Source organism: Mytilus californianus, unplaced genomic scaffold (assembly GCF_021869535.1).
Source record: "Mytilus californianus isolate M0D057914Y unplaced genomic scaffold, xbMytCali1.0.p SCAF_4, whole genome shotgun sequence".
NCBI classification, from domain to species: Eukaryota; Metazoa; Mollusca; class Bivalvia; order Mytilida; family Mytilidae; genus Mytilus; species Mytilus californianus.
Genome location: NW_026262690.1, coordinates 71,174,664 through 71,189,256, shown reverse-complemented (window position 1 = coordinate 71,189,256; position 14,593 = coordinate 71,174,664). Strand labels below are relative to the sequence as shown.

At 32.5% G+C, this 14,593-nt stretch overlaps 1 long non-coding RNA gene across 1 annotated transcript; it reads left to right on the top strand.

Moving 5' to 3' along the window:
* The first annotated feature begins 4,937 nt into the window (after positions 1–4,937).
* On the top strand, positions 4,938–12,256 carry LOC127738437 (uncharacterized). The gene is made up of 2 exons (XR_008000042.1): positions 4,938–5,322; positions 12,179–12,256. It is a non-coding gene; the product is annotated as an uncharacterized LOC127738437 (long non-coding RNA).
* The last annotated feature ends 2,337 nt before the right edge of the window (positions 12,257–14,593 follow it).

Here is a 14,593-nt window from a genome sequence, read left to right as displayed (position 1 = left end):
ATAGAATCCTGTGGTCTCTCCAATAACTTTCCAGAAACCCACTTTCAAACGGTTGCTGTCTTGTTTCTGCAAAGTATCACAAGATTTTCATCTAAGCCTTTTAAAGTTATCGCATTTACAACTCTCTCTGAAATCGTGAAAATCGAATTTGACCTTCATTTAGTCACATGAAACAATATATCTAAATTTGAAAAGGTTTCCTCAAAGCGTTTTCAAGTTATTGCACGGACACTGTTTGGGAGCCGCCCGGCCGCCGTACATCATCAAATTGATAACCGATATTTTCCATTGGAAATCCGGTTAAAAATTAAACATTGCTCTATTGCATGTCTATTACCTCACGTATTTTTCACGTGCTCCATGATTCAGTCTTGATTGTTTATTAAGGTCACGTTAAACTTCGGCAATAAAACAAGAAACTTAATTAGCACGCAAAGTTTTCACTGAATGAAATATTTTTTTGTCGATTATACGTTATGGATTCGTAATAAATGTAAAAAAAATCGTGCATGAAGGACGTAGTTTAGTATATATACATGCATTTGTTCAATAATTTCCTTAATATCAAAATTTTAAAAACTCGTTTCATATGACTTTAATCAAGATTAATTAATCATTTAATTATCAAGTTTCTACAGGGTAATAGCAGTGTTCCATAGTTTATTTCTTGAAGAATAAACAAACTAGAACAAATGGGTTGCCGTCCCTAGAAATGTCCGAGTTGTATTACAGCCTAAAAATCTAATGGTCATGCGGTAAAAGTTGACCTAAAATGCAGTTACAATCGTATATTTTTTCACTTAATGGGAAATGCAAATTTGTAATGGCTGCTCTGTTAATACGTTGAATATAATTTCTACATTTTATAAAATATGAATTAAATTTTTCCGATCGATTTTCTAAATCTAAACGGATACTGTAAGATTTCTATTGAATAATTCCAACCCTGTGCCATCCAATCAGGATTCGCACAAGATTATATTCCGAGTACCATCTTTGGTAAAATAATTGCATTCTTGTAACCATCTCACCCATCTATTGTTGAAGACAGAATGTCGACCTCGGGATATTTTTGGTACTTGTGTCGTTGTATTTCTGTTTAATTGACATATTTTTCACAAATAAGTTTATTTATATTTTGATTAAAAATTTATGTACAAATTTGTAAAAGCACTCTGAAATATAACTATTTTACTTCAGCTTTGCATTCTGGAGATATTTACTTCAATAGGAAAGACTAAACAGGATTTCCATTATTTTACTATGACAAAGCAAAACAAACAAATTATTGGAAGTTTTGAGTGTCTTATCGTTGGACAGTGTAAGACAAATTAAATTAAAAAAGAGCCACCAAAAAGTTCCAATATAGCTTTTATAGGACATGTATAAATTTTCTGATTCTATTAAAAATCACCAACATTTGTTATATCTTATGATAGTGAAGGCAGAACGTTTTTATATGAGCTGAGTAGTAAAATTGGAAATTTGTTCTCTTCCTTATCTCAACGCTTCTGACAATCTTCTTTCACTCACAGTTAAAAACATTGATTACGCCATTTTTCGTCAATGGTATACAATACTGTTGTAAAATTTTATCATATTAATGATTCAAGTTAACCGAGTAACTAATCTGCACAGCGATTTCAAAGATGTAGCTTTTTTTACATGTTCTACTCCTAACGTTGCCTGGTTTGCCCCCCTTTCCCCTTTCAAAATCTTGGATCCGCATCTGATGTTCAGATCACCAAATACATAAAAAAACGGAACATTAAAGTCTTATTAAAAACTATGAAAATAAAAATAACACTTTATAAATTTGTTCTAAAGTGCTTTTCTTAATTTGCCCAAAACATTTAAGCCAATGACGTATAATCACGTAAACACGTGAAGACCTTTATGACAAAAAGCCTTAAAAGAATAACCTATATCCTGTCGATATTATGTACTAGTACTTTTAGTTTGGCATTGCACAGGGTCATGCTTTTCTCAAACTGTTTATGACGTTATAATACTAAATCCGTTGGATACAACATGATTTATTTTGAAGTCGTTAATCATGGCTTGGAACTAGCTTTCAGTGACTGCGAGTACTCGTACATCGGTACTTTTGTATATAAAAAAAGATGACGTGGTATGGTTACCTATGAGACAACTATCCACCAGAGACCAAATGATGCAGATGTAAGCAACTATAGGTCACCGTACGGCCTTAAACAATGAGAAAATCCCACACCGTACTTGTAAGATATGAAAGAGAAAACCAAGAGCTTTTTTATGTACAAAACAATAAACGAAAAACAAATTTGATAGACAGCAAACAACGATAGCTACTGACTCAGGCTTATGACTAGGGACAGGCACATACAGAATGTGGCGGGGTTAAACAAATTGGCGAGCACTCAATTCCCCCCCCCCCCCCCCCCTTACCTCGGACTGTGGTGTAACAGCACAACAATAGAACAAACTTTAAAGTACCTCCTTACTTTGTCAAATAGGTAAAAAGTACGGAAACATATTTGTGCCATATGAACTTTTTTTAATCTTTGCAAACTTTACTTTTTCAATTTTATTTTAATTCCTTTCTGCCTTAATCATGGCATGATAATGAATAGACCAGTTAAAGATAGATATATATATATACATGTATTCTTTATTCCGAAAGCAATACAGCTTATAGGTTACAATATTACATTTAATATATTAAACATCACAGAGTACAATATAGTAAACATCACATAGTATAATATAGTAATTCATTAATACATTTCATACAATTTAAAACAAATCTAGGAGCATGATATTAATAAATATAATTTAACAATCTTGAAGTATGATATACACTTTCAACATTACGATTTTTTTCGGCAAAATAAAAGAAAGTTGAGTAAACTGAAGTGTCACCTTAATCGTAATAAAAAGCAATGCTGTCATAAAAATTGGTCCTTCTCTTCCAGTAGTCTGACAGCCCTTTACTGTACGACAAACAATCTATCCAATAATATAAGGAACGTGTATTCTTACGAAAGTAATTAGTAACCAGATTTCTCAGTTTCGATGTTTTTTGTTTGTTTTGTTTTGTTTTGTTTTCAGCCTGTTTTTGTGTACAACTTGAAGTAAATGATGAATGACCACAATATTAAGAATGATCGTGATATTAAAATGATAGTAACTTATCTTTTAAAAACAATTTAAACGCAGGATATATAGAAACATGTAAACAACAGGTACTCGGTTAGCAAATTAAAAAAAAAAATCAATGTTTTTTTTCAATATTTTTACTTATTTCCTAAATAAAATTGAGAATGGAAATGGGGAATATGTCAAAGAGACAACAACCCGACGGCCAAAGAGCCGATAACAGCCGAAGGCCACCAATGGGTCTTCAACGCAGCGAGAAAATCCCGCACCCGGAGGTGGTCCTCAGCTGGCCCCTAAATAAAATTGTGTACTGGTTCAGTGAAAATGGTCGTCACACTAAACTCCAAAACATATAAAGGAACTAAACTTAAAAAACATACAAGACTAACAAAGGCAAAAGGCTCCTGACTTGGGACAGGCGCAAAAATGCGGCGGGGTTAAACATGTTTTGTGAGATCTCAACCCTCCCCCTATATCTCTAGCCAATGTAGAATAAAGAAACTCATAGCAATACGCACAGTAAAACTCAGTTTAAAAGAAGTCCGAGTCCGATGTCAGAATAGGTAACAAAAGAAACTAAGCAAAATGACAATGATACATAAATTAACAAAGAACTACTAGCAGTAACTGACATGCCAGCTCCAGACCTCAATTAAACTGATTGAAAGATTATGTCTTCATCATATGAAAATCAGATACAATCCCTCCCGTTAGGGGTTTAGTATCATACCATCATAAAATATATGAGAAGAACAGAACCCGTATCATGCCAACAACTGGCTTTACAATAAATGTGTTTATTTCCAATGTAAAGACCCTATGAGTGAATCAATATTAATACCAAAATATGCAATCCTTAACGATCTGACAACAGTATCGTAACTATATCCCTTCCGAATAAGTCTGTTTAAAGGTTTGGTTAGCTTTTGAGGTGAATGCCTATTTGTACTACTTTATTAACATATTTAACGTTGGAATCAACATTTCTTTGTTTTCTAGCAATGTGCAGTTTACTATCCTTATCCGTATATACAGGAAATAAGAAAAAAATGTTTTTTAAAACATTGATTAAAATTTGTTTTGATTTGCTAACCGAGTCCCTGTGGTGAAAACCTCTGGGACACAATATATTGCTAGTATAATAGTCCCAGTGAAAACTGATTACAAACATTATTTTTTATTTTGAACACAATATTTAATTCTAAAATAGCCAGTGGCACTTTTTGTTCTAAATATCTTTGTTACGATCTGAGAGTACTATAACACTAAGTTATCTAAGTTACGAAACAATAAAACCTAGTGGTCATTCGTGCATGGTTACTAAGTACGTGGGAAAAGTATTTATTATGAAACTTAGAAGGCAAAGTCAAGGACTTTGAATGGACGAGGTGCTAAATCATAGTTAAGGTATATCAATCAAGGTTACACATGCAGAAGGAAGTGATCGATGTCTTTATTATTACATAGTACTGCAGCTAGATCACTTCCTGGTGTCTTTTATCTACCAAATTAAGTAACAATGGTTAATTCGTGCAATGTCGAATTCATGTCACTTTTCTTCACCATTTGCGGTTCGTTTAGGGATGGAAAATAAGTTTTATTTTTTTGTTAACATTATTATAGATACATTTGTTTCAATTTTAGCTGCAGTATAAAAACAATACTTTGTCAATTTCAGAAAAATATCAACGTTTTTGTATTCGGCATGGAACTGTTGAGGGGTTCGGTAAACCTCGCCTTCCCAAGTTTCTGAGCTTCATGCAAAAAAGTTAATAGTTTTTCTGACATTGACCTTTTATTGTATATATACCGGATAAAAAGAAAAATAAGCTTTCAACACATTAGCTCAATACAGTACAAGATGCGTACACTTTTATTTTCCTGTGTTCTGTGTTTGCTCTTAGCAACAACAGCTGGACAACTTGGAAACTTAGGGAACTTGGGGAACCTAGCACGCGCAGGAATAGGATTATCCTTACTCGACAGTTTTTTGGGGGGAGATGGAGGAGGAGGCGCTGGGTTTGATGGAGGTTCTGGTACAACTTTTGAACGAGTAAACCTTATAATTCCAGATGATCAAGATGACTTTGGTGGACAAGACGACTTCTTTGGTGGACAAGACTTCTTTGGTGGACAAGACGATTTTTTTTAGTGGACCATGTTGATGTCTTCTAAGTACTTTCAGTATGTAGAACTTTTGTTGTTTCCAATTTTTTATAGCACTGTGTTGATACCGCTGCTGGTAGACTTTTAGTCCCCGAGGGTATCGTCAGATCAGTAGGTTGTACTTCTGTACTGACATGATTTTATAACAAACCTTTAAAAAAAATCGTCAGTTTATGATAGAGAAATTCAGGCAAAGTTGACTTAGATGGAATTGGCTATTATTTTGAGGTCTCTTTTGGTCATATATCCCTTCAACTGTTTCTGTTCTTATACATCCTTGGTTTTCAAATATTCGGTTTGTGCGTTCCTGATGAAGGTAAATCCAGAAGATGTAATTTTAAAATTTTAAGTGTTGTTTTCATTTTTTTACTGTCCTTATCTAATTTTGTCTTTGCACAGACACCTTTTGCTTTATCAATACGCTGATTTGCTGAAATAGTTCTAGATAAATCTGAATACAGTAACAATTTCAGGTCCGTTTTTTCCAAATTGAACATCGTTTTCATTTTTCAAATACAATATATATATAATTTAAATCAAACAGTTAGTCTTTACAACATTCATTTACTTTTTACCACAACAAAAGTAACAAGAAGTCCTGTAACTCTCGGAAGAGTTTACTGCAGCATATTAGCACAACATAATTTTATTTTTATCTTAGCCTCCTTTCGCAAAACATTTTCGCAAACATCCTGCGATATTTCGCAAACATTTTGCGCTATTTCGCTAACTTTCGGGCGAAACACAATAACGGGGATATTTACAATTGGTCTTTGTTATGTTACATCTACAGTTAACTTACATATATATGGAAGCCAGTTTTCTGTCTTTAATATTTGAAATTAAATCCTTTAACTTCATGCAAAATATTTAGATTCAGCAAATGGCTGACCGACAATAAATTATCACTTCATTTGGGAAAAACAGAAACTATTCTGTTTGGGTCAAAACGTAAATTGTCTTAAATTCGTAACTTTGACGTTACTTGTAATAATCACACAATTTCATCGCAAAATTGTGCGAAATATTTAGGCCTAAATATTGACATTTCTCTTTCTGGAGAAAAAAATTTAAATAATATTATTCAAAAGATAAATTCAAGATTGAAGTTCCTATACAGACAGGCCAAATGTTTATCAGAACAATCTAGAAAGACTTTAGTTACAGCTTTAATTCAATGTCATTTTGACTGTGCCTGTTCTGCATGGTATGCTGACACCCAGCAAAAAATATAACGATAGTTTACAAGTATTACAAAACAAATGTGTTAGATTTATAAAAAATACTGGATATAGATCAAAAGTTGACCATAATGTATTGAATAGTATTGGTTATGTTAATATTGAAAATCGTGTTAAACAATTGAGATTAAACCATGTTCATTATATTTATTACCACCATTGTCCTTATTATATGTATACAAATTTTACAAAGGTGAGACATTTTCGTCATCATTTCACACGAAATAGTGAATATAACTACTGGGTTCCTCCAGTAAAAGAGTCAACAAAAAAGATACATGTTATTTTAATGGCATACACGATTGGAATATGTTGCCAAATAATGTTAAAAAAATAAAGAAAACTAGATTTGCCATTGCAAGCATAGTGGATGGCACCCTTCCCCCGATTGCCAGGCGAGCGGCATCCATTTAGAAAATTCCAAAGTCAAAGAGTGCATCTACACATGCAAATTATCCTTTTTGTAAAGTTTCATTAAGTTTGGAGCATTTTGAAATTTTGGACATTTTTGCTGTTTCCATGGTTACGGCGGCCATTTTGAAAATTCCAACTTCAAAATGCAACTCTGCCGATACCAGTTACCATTTCTGTAAACTTTTATCCATTTTGCAGTGATTTTTTTGGAAATTTTGGACATTTTTGCTGTTTCCATAGTTACTGTGGATAATTCCAAAATTCTAGAAGAGTCATCTCATTGTCACATGTCATGTTATATATCAATTCAGTTTCATTGATTTTGGTGAAATACTCTTTAAGAAAATGCTGATTTTATGCATTTTCCCATAGGGTCAATGTATAACTTGCCCCAGTTTCCATGACAACGGCGGTCATTTTTGACTATCCAAATATTGTCTTGATATCTTAGCATACTGGGTAACATTTTCATAAAGTTTCATCCAGTTGGGTCTTATAACGAAAGAGTTAGAATTTTTGATATTGTAGCTGTTTCCATGGTAACGGCAGCCATTTTGAAAATTACGAAGTCAAACTGCAAATCAGCACATGCCAGTTACCATTCCTGTGGAGTTTCTTTCATTTTGGAACACTTTAATTTTTTTCGCATTTTTGCTGTTTCCATGGAAACGGCGGCCATGTTTTACCATTCCATAGCAAGGTGCAAAACTTCACATGGGGTTCCTCATTGTAGTTGAGTTCCATAAACATTGGTCCGTTCAGTTCTGAGAACTCGCGCGGACAAAATGTGTGGAAGAAAAATAAGAAAAAAAAGAAACGTAGAATAACAGTATGTCACCCCAACTCCGTTGAGGGTGCCATAATAAAGGATTTCAAAATTAGCGTCAAAGAGTACTTGACCAAAAGTTATAGTGCGGCTTCATCAGACTTCTTTTTATATTATTAAACTTATTTTTTATTTAAATTACTTTTATATGAAGTTTTTATGTCATATTAATTTGTGTGTTATCATTTTTTGTATGTCGAAACTATAAGCCGTTTACATGAAGGGACCCCATTGGAAACAAGCTCTGGAGCTTTCATGGGTTATCCCTGATAAAATATTAGCAATTTTTTTTCCGTGAATGGTTTTTGAACACCAGTAGTCATTTTCAGACGTTATGTGGTTGCCTCTTCAAAATTTACTTATTCTTATCTTGTTAAAATCTCTAGATTGTAAATGTAATGTTCTGTGCCCATGTACTTATTTACAAATTATCTAATGACAATTAAATCGGTACCAACTTTTTTTCGAAAACAAGAACTAATATAGCAATTTATCATGCAGAATTGTAAAAGTGGTGTTTTGTTGTGCATTTTTCAATTTATTAAGTGTTGATCATTTATGATCCTGAAAATAAAGTTAATTCGTTTGTTTAATATGTTTATGGTTTTACTTCAGATTTGAAATGAAATACATGGACCCATCCATTTCAACATTTCATGTATGATGACATTGGAATTGCCTTTAATTACATATATTTATTTACAATCCAGCGTTATTATGTCGTTAAAAATGTAAACAACACAACCATGAAAAGGTATCCATATCTGTATATAATTATAAAACATAAGCTTTATGTAGTCTTGAAAGTTTTGATATGTATATAGTTTTCTATTTGTGTTGTTCTTACAATAATCCTATTGTTTTCTAATCAAAAATTAGGGTATAATTTTGCAGAATATAAGAGATATAACTTTTTTTTTTGTGATTTTTTTATTTGGTTGTTATTTTGTTAATTACTTACTTACTTAATGTCCGGTATGCCATTGGTATGTAGGGCAGCAACAATTAAATTTGTTAATTTGTTGTATTGGAATTATGATTGTTCGTAACTTTTTAAGACAAATTCCCAGAGATTGATTTTAAAAGAAGTGTCCGTAACCAGCACTTACCTAACCAGATACGAATTAGAATAACCAAACGAGTTTTACAAATTTCAAGCATAATGCGATTACTAATTCAGGATCACACAATTTTGTTCTATTGTGTTGACTTTTATTTTTGAACCCAGGTGCAACCTTACTGTTCTTTTTATTCTGCATGTTTTACCAGTTTGCATTATTTCGCAAATATTTTGCGTTATTTCGCAAACATTTTGCGGTAATTCGCAAAGATTGAGTTGTTACATTTTTTTGTTTATACCACTCATTGTCATACCTGCATGGCTGAACAAACGTCGCCCTCCCGGAGAAACTTTAGACTCTTAACGAGTGATCTCGCTCACTCATAAAACAAATAAATAACCAACACTAAGAAATCTGTACATTCCTTATATCGTTGGATATATGGTTGTCAGACAAAATGCTGTCGGCTTTGTGGACCGTCGGAGTAATGGGCTGTCTGACTATTGCACTGTAGATATGGACCCATTGTATTGATTTGTACCTTTGGTAGCAACAGTGAGCGTAGTATGTAGTAGTATTCATAGTGTCCGTCGTGTGTTCATTCGTTAGTTAGTCCGTTCATAACATAATTACTTTTCGCAACTTTTCTTAAATTTATACCAAAATGAAACTTATACCACATGTTTTGTGTAAGTATGTATACCAGTGCATCATGTTTGAGGTCTATTTTTGTTTAGGAACAAACATGAAAACGGGTGTTGGGTGAGCCTGTGAATCACTGGAAAATTAACAATAGGAAAGTAAAATTCGTCCCGTTTATCGCAAATTTGGAGATGTATATTACCATGAGTAATTCTAATATTAAAAAAATTCTATCAAGTGCTGATTTGTTTGTATTTATGAAGCTTTGCCGTTAGGTTTGGATTCATGACAAAAAGGAATAAATCTGCAATAAGAGGGACACATTTAGCTTCTAAGGAACACAAATCACTTTGACCTTCACTTTATCTCCAAAGCGAACATTAATATTCGTACTGTACAATTACAGTGGCTTTTTTTTTGTAATATAATAAATAAACTTTATTTAGAGTCGGCATAGTATACAAATAAGGACATAACATAAGCTCTAATGAGCTTTTAACCGACTGCAACACAAATAGTGACAACCAGATTTATCAAAAGATGTTTTAAAAGACCTGCCGAGTTATTTGTTTTCAATACATTGTAGGTCAGGTTATTTATTTTCAAACTACCACAGAACAAACCATTCATTTTTGTTATTATCAAGGCCGAGTAATTTATTTTCATAATGCTCGTGCCCCCTCCCCCCAGAATATCAAATGGTCGCCCCCTAACATTAATTTTATCGACAATCTTCTTCTTCTTCAGGATGTCCACCCTATTTGCAGGGTCACCGCATTTAAAAAATTGTTTATTTTAAAAAATGCGTTATTAAAAAATGCGTTATTAAAAATTTTGATAATTTTTTTTTTTTTTTTATATATCAAGCTTTAAAGTTATGTGAAACTACCTAATATAGAGGCGATGTGAACCAGATGTGGATACCAAAAAAATCCAAAGATCTGATATAGTACATACAATCTAAGAATATTTCCTCTTGCAATAGTATTAAAACATTTCACATTTCTACCCTTTACACAAGTATTCCCCTTTCCAAACTAAAAGACAAATTCAAAAAGTTGGTACTGCTTTGTGTTTCATAAAACAGAATGGCCAACGTAGATACAAGTATCTTGTCGTAAGGAGGGATAAATCGTACTTTGTAAAAAATCTCTCTGATTCAAACAAAAAAATCTCTGAAACTGACATTATCGAGATGCTTGATTTCTTGATTGGCAACATTTTTTTTTACGTTTGAAGGACGTGTTTTTCAACAAACAATCGGCATTCCCATGGGAACCAGCTGTACTCTTTTTCCGAGTAAATCCTTTCTTCATTTTAGGCTGACTGCATACAGAAGCTTCTTAGGAAAAATGAAAAGAAACTAGCATTATTCTTTAACTTTACTTTCCGCTGTATAGATGATGATGTCCACACATTAAATAATTCAAAGTTTTGTGACTATGTTGAACGCATCTATTCCATCGAATTTGAAATAAAGGATACAACAGATACAGTTAAGTTTGCATTATATCTTGACTTACATCTAGAAATTGATAATGAGGGTTGGTTGAGAACAAAACTTTACGACAAAAGAGATGATTTCAGCTTCCCAATTGTGGACTTTTCATTCTATGTAGCAACATTCAAGTAGCGCCTGCATATGGAGTATATAACCCCCAGTTGATACAATATTCCAGAGCTTGCATTTTCTATCATAATTTCCTCGATAGAGGGTTGCTGCTAATAAGGAAGCTATTAAACCAAGAGTTCCAAGTGGTAAAATTGAAATCATCTTTTCGAACATTTTATGGACGCCATCACGAGTTGGTTGACCGTTATGGAATATCTGTTTCACAGATGACGACGGATATGTTCTAAATCTGGGTTCTCACCGATGAATATTCTGCACGACTAAGACCAACACGTGTTCAATGGGATTCATGGCTTGCCATGATATATTTTCAATTGACCCAGATTACAAAAATTGTCTCACAATCCGAACAGGATGAGGCCAAGCGATGTCATACTGAAAGATAGGTCTTTCGGCCAAAGCATGACCACTAAAATATGGCGATACAACTATATTGGTACTTTTCACAATCCAGGGTGCCGTCAAGAATTTGATCATCCAACTTGCAGTCATGTGAAAAGCAACCCCAACACTGTTGTTCTCAGAACTTTATTGTCTCTATTGTCCACGTTTTTCTCTCTCTCTCCGAACACGAATTCTTCGGATAAGCGGTTTTTACAAGAATCTACTTTAGTCTGACTAATCGATTCTTTTCCAATGCCTTCGATGCCTCACACTAAATTCTAGTTGTTTTGTTGTTTGATGAGACTGAAGACGGAAATTATGCATTTGGATATAACAGTCCTCATATTGTCACAAATCAATAACACGAAAATTTATATTTTATTATTTAAAAACATTTTTAACAATCAAAGTCGAATGAAATAAAACAAAAATGTACCTGTACCTGTATCTGTCAGTTGCCATTTGTTTACAATTTCTAAATGAGAAACTGATTTTTATAATTATTATTTTCAAAGAAATATTTGGAAAAAAAACTTTTGTCCGAGTACATATACCGATAATTTTATCACTGATTCCAAAAAGAACTATTTGAACAGATTCGTCGTTTCAACATATATTTTGTTGAAGTTTTATATACAATGTTAATAAAAACCTGTTTATTTTTCTTTTCCAGGTACACTTTGGTGACAACCATAAAGGCCATGAGAAAACACGGAATAACTACCACGAATAAAATTTTGTTAAAATGTGATGTAGTGTTTTTCAAAAAGAAATAAAAAAAATCTTCCGATTCAAACAAATTTACACAATCGCAAGCGCATCGAAAATGTCACACGTCCAATCATTTAAAATATTTACCTTCAATCGGGTTACGGCTGTTTTTATGAGCTCTAAATCTTTTAACTGTAATTGCGTATCCGACTTGTGATATTCAGACGCAATACATTATTTCATTCGCAGAATTCATAAAGCCTTACAAGGAATAACAGTTGAAATTTAGTTCACGAGCGCGTTTTTTTTTTTTTTTTTTTACACCTACCTATCCACACAACGTTACTAGTTTTACAAAGTTTTACGAAGTAAAGTTCAGTCCCGATATCTCGGCATATAATTCTAAAATACGAAGAGATGCATTGAGTAAGGAATTCGATCCATCTAGAATAAATAAAACGTCGTCTGCAAAACTCTGAATCGTCTATCGAAATACCCTTTATCTCATTACTAATACTGACTAGAATGCCTAAAAATTCTGCATATAATACGAAAAGATAGGAAGAAAAGGACTCGTATGTCGACATCATCTTTTCACACGAAAAAAGTTTGACAGACAATAGTTCTAAAGTGACTGCTAAAGAAATGTCATTGTAACATATTTTTAAAAAATCATTATGGATTCTCCAAAGTTGAAATGTTTCAAAGAAGCAGGATCAAATGCCTTTCCGAAATCAATCAAGAGTAGCATACTAGGGATGCTATTTTACTTTGTAAAGTGTAAAATATCATACTTCAAATACATAGCTTATAAAATGGGTTGAATGTATAATACTACTGTAAATATGTATACATGTAGTAGTATACGATCTTGTGATGAATTTTCAGAATTCTCCCCATGTAATTTTGGAGTGCGACAAGGGGAAAATATATTCCTCAAAATAATTTAGAATTTCTAGACGACAAAAACGTAGATGGATTGAAAACTTTATCAGATGAATTAAAAACTTAATTTATTGATTATCTTAAACTTTTTGTAATATTGTACGCAGATGATACAGTTTTATTGTCAAGAGTCGCAAAAGGACTGACAGAAACAACTGGACGCTTTGGCTAAATACTGAATTGTTGAAATTAAAAATGAATATACATAAAAGTAAAATTGTAATTTTCTCAGAACAAATAACATTGATTATAAACTTTACATTGCACTATACATTTTTAATAAGTTTACATGTCTGGGGATCTTATTCAATAGAACAGGAAGATTTGTAGAGCTAAAAAAGCACAACCAAATAAAGCAATATGTGTTATGTATCTGTCTGTATGGCGCTATTAGAAAAGGAAGATTGCATGATCTTTCTGTAGAATGTCAACTTGAATTATTTTTACTTTTTTTGGTTGATAAGTCTGTGATTTTACTAATAATTCGGCCAATGAAAGGGTACATATGAAATTCTGTAAACTTTTGCTACAGGATAAAAAAATCTACACCTGATTTTATAAAATAAGAAGAGTTGTTCAGATATCCTAAATGAAATTCGATAAATTCTGTATAATAAATAACTGGTCAAATTTTTATTTGGTAAACATACCATGTATAAAATATAGATACAAATGCAAGGAAAAGACATAAAGTGGTTACCTTGGTAATTCAAGGCCATTTATTAAATATTCGAATAAATTTGCACAACTCGTTAAGTTTAGACGGGTTAGAACTTGAAATTTTAAGATATTTGACTTGACTAGCCCTCTTTTGGAAACCATATGATAACCCTCTGCACCCGTAGACATTTCTCTTATTTGATAAGCATACTATATTTGCCTACTTTCTTTCGCTTGTTAATTTCTACGTCACCCTGTCTCTGGTGGAGAGTTGTCTTATTGGCAACCACACCACACCCTTTTTTTATGTTCCCAGTGTATATTCTTCAAATATTCTGAAATATTATTCTTTTTACATCCTTTTCAATGTCTTTAATATTACATTATCATGGTACTTTTCGTATCTTTTAATTTAAGTGACATTAAATGGTGTTCCTTTGATAAGTTTATTTCTTTCAGGCACTCTTGTCTTCTGTAAAAATTCTCATTAAATATTTTTGATTGAAGAAATATTTTTTTCTGAATTTTTACTACAGTATTTTCATTTAACAAGTTTATAATAGTTGTATAAACAAAATTTTGGGGCCAATTTACCCTGAATTTGTTTCACTCACAAGGTCAAAGTCTGAAAGTTTTTAAAACCTACTAGTATCGGAATATTAAAGTCCATATAATTTTTGCACAACCATGGTCAACAATTTTACCCATTTGAATTATATGAAAATCTTTTTCAGCACTGCACATAACTGTTGAACACAATTTTACTATTTTT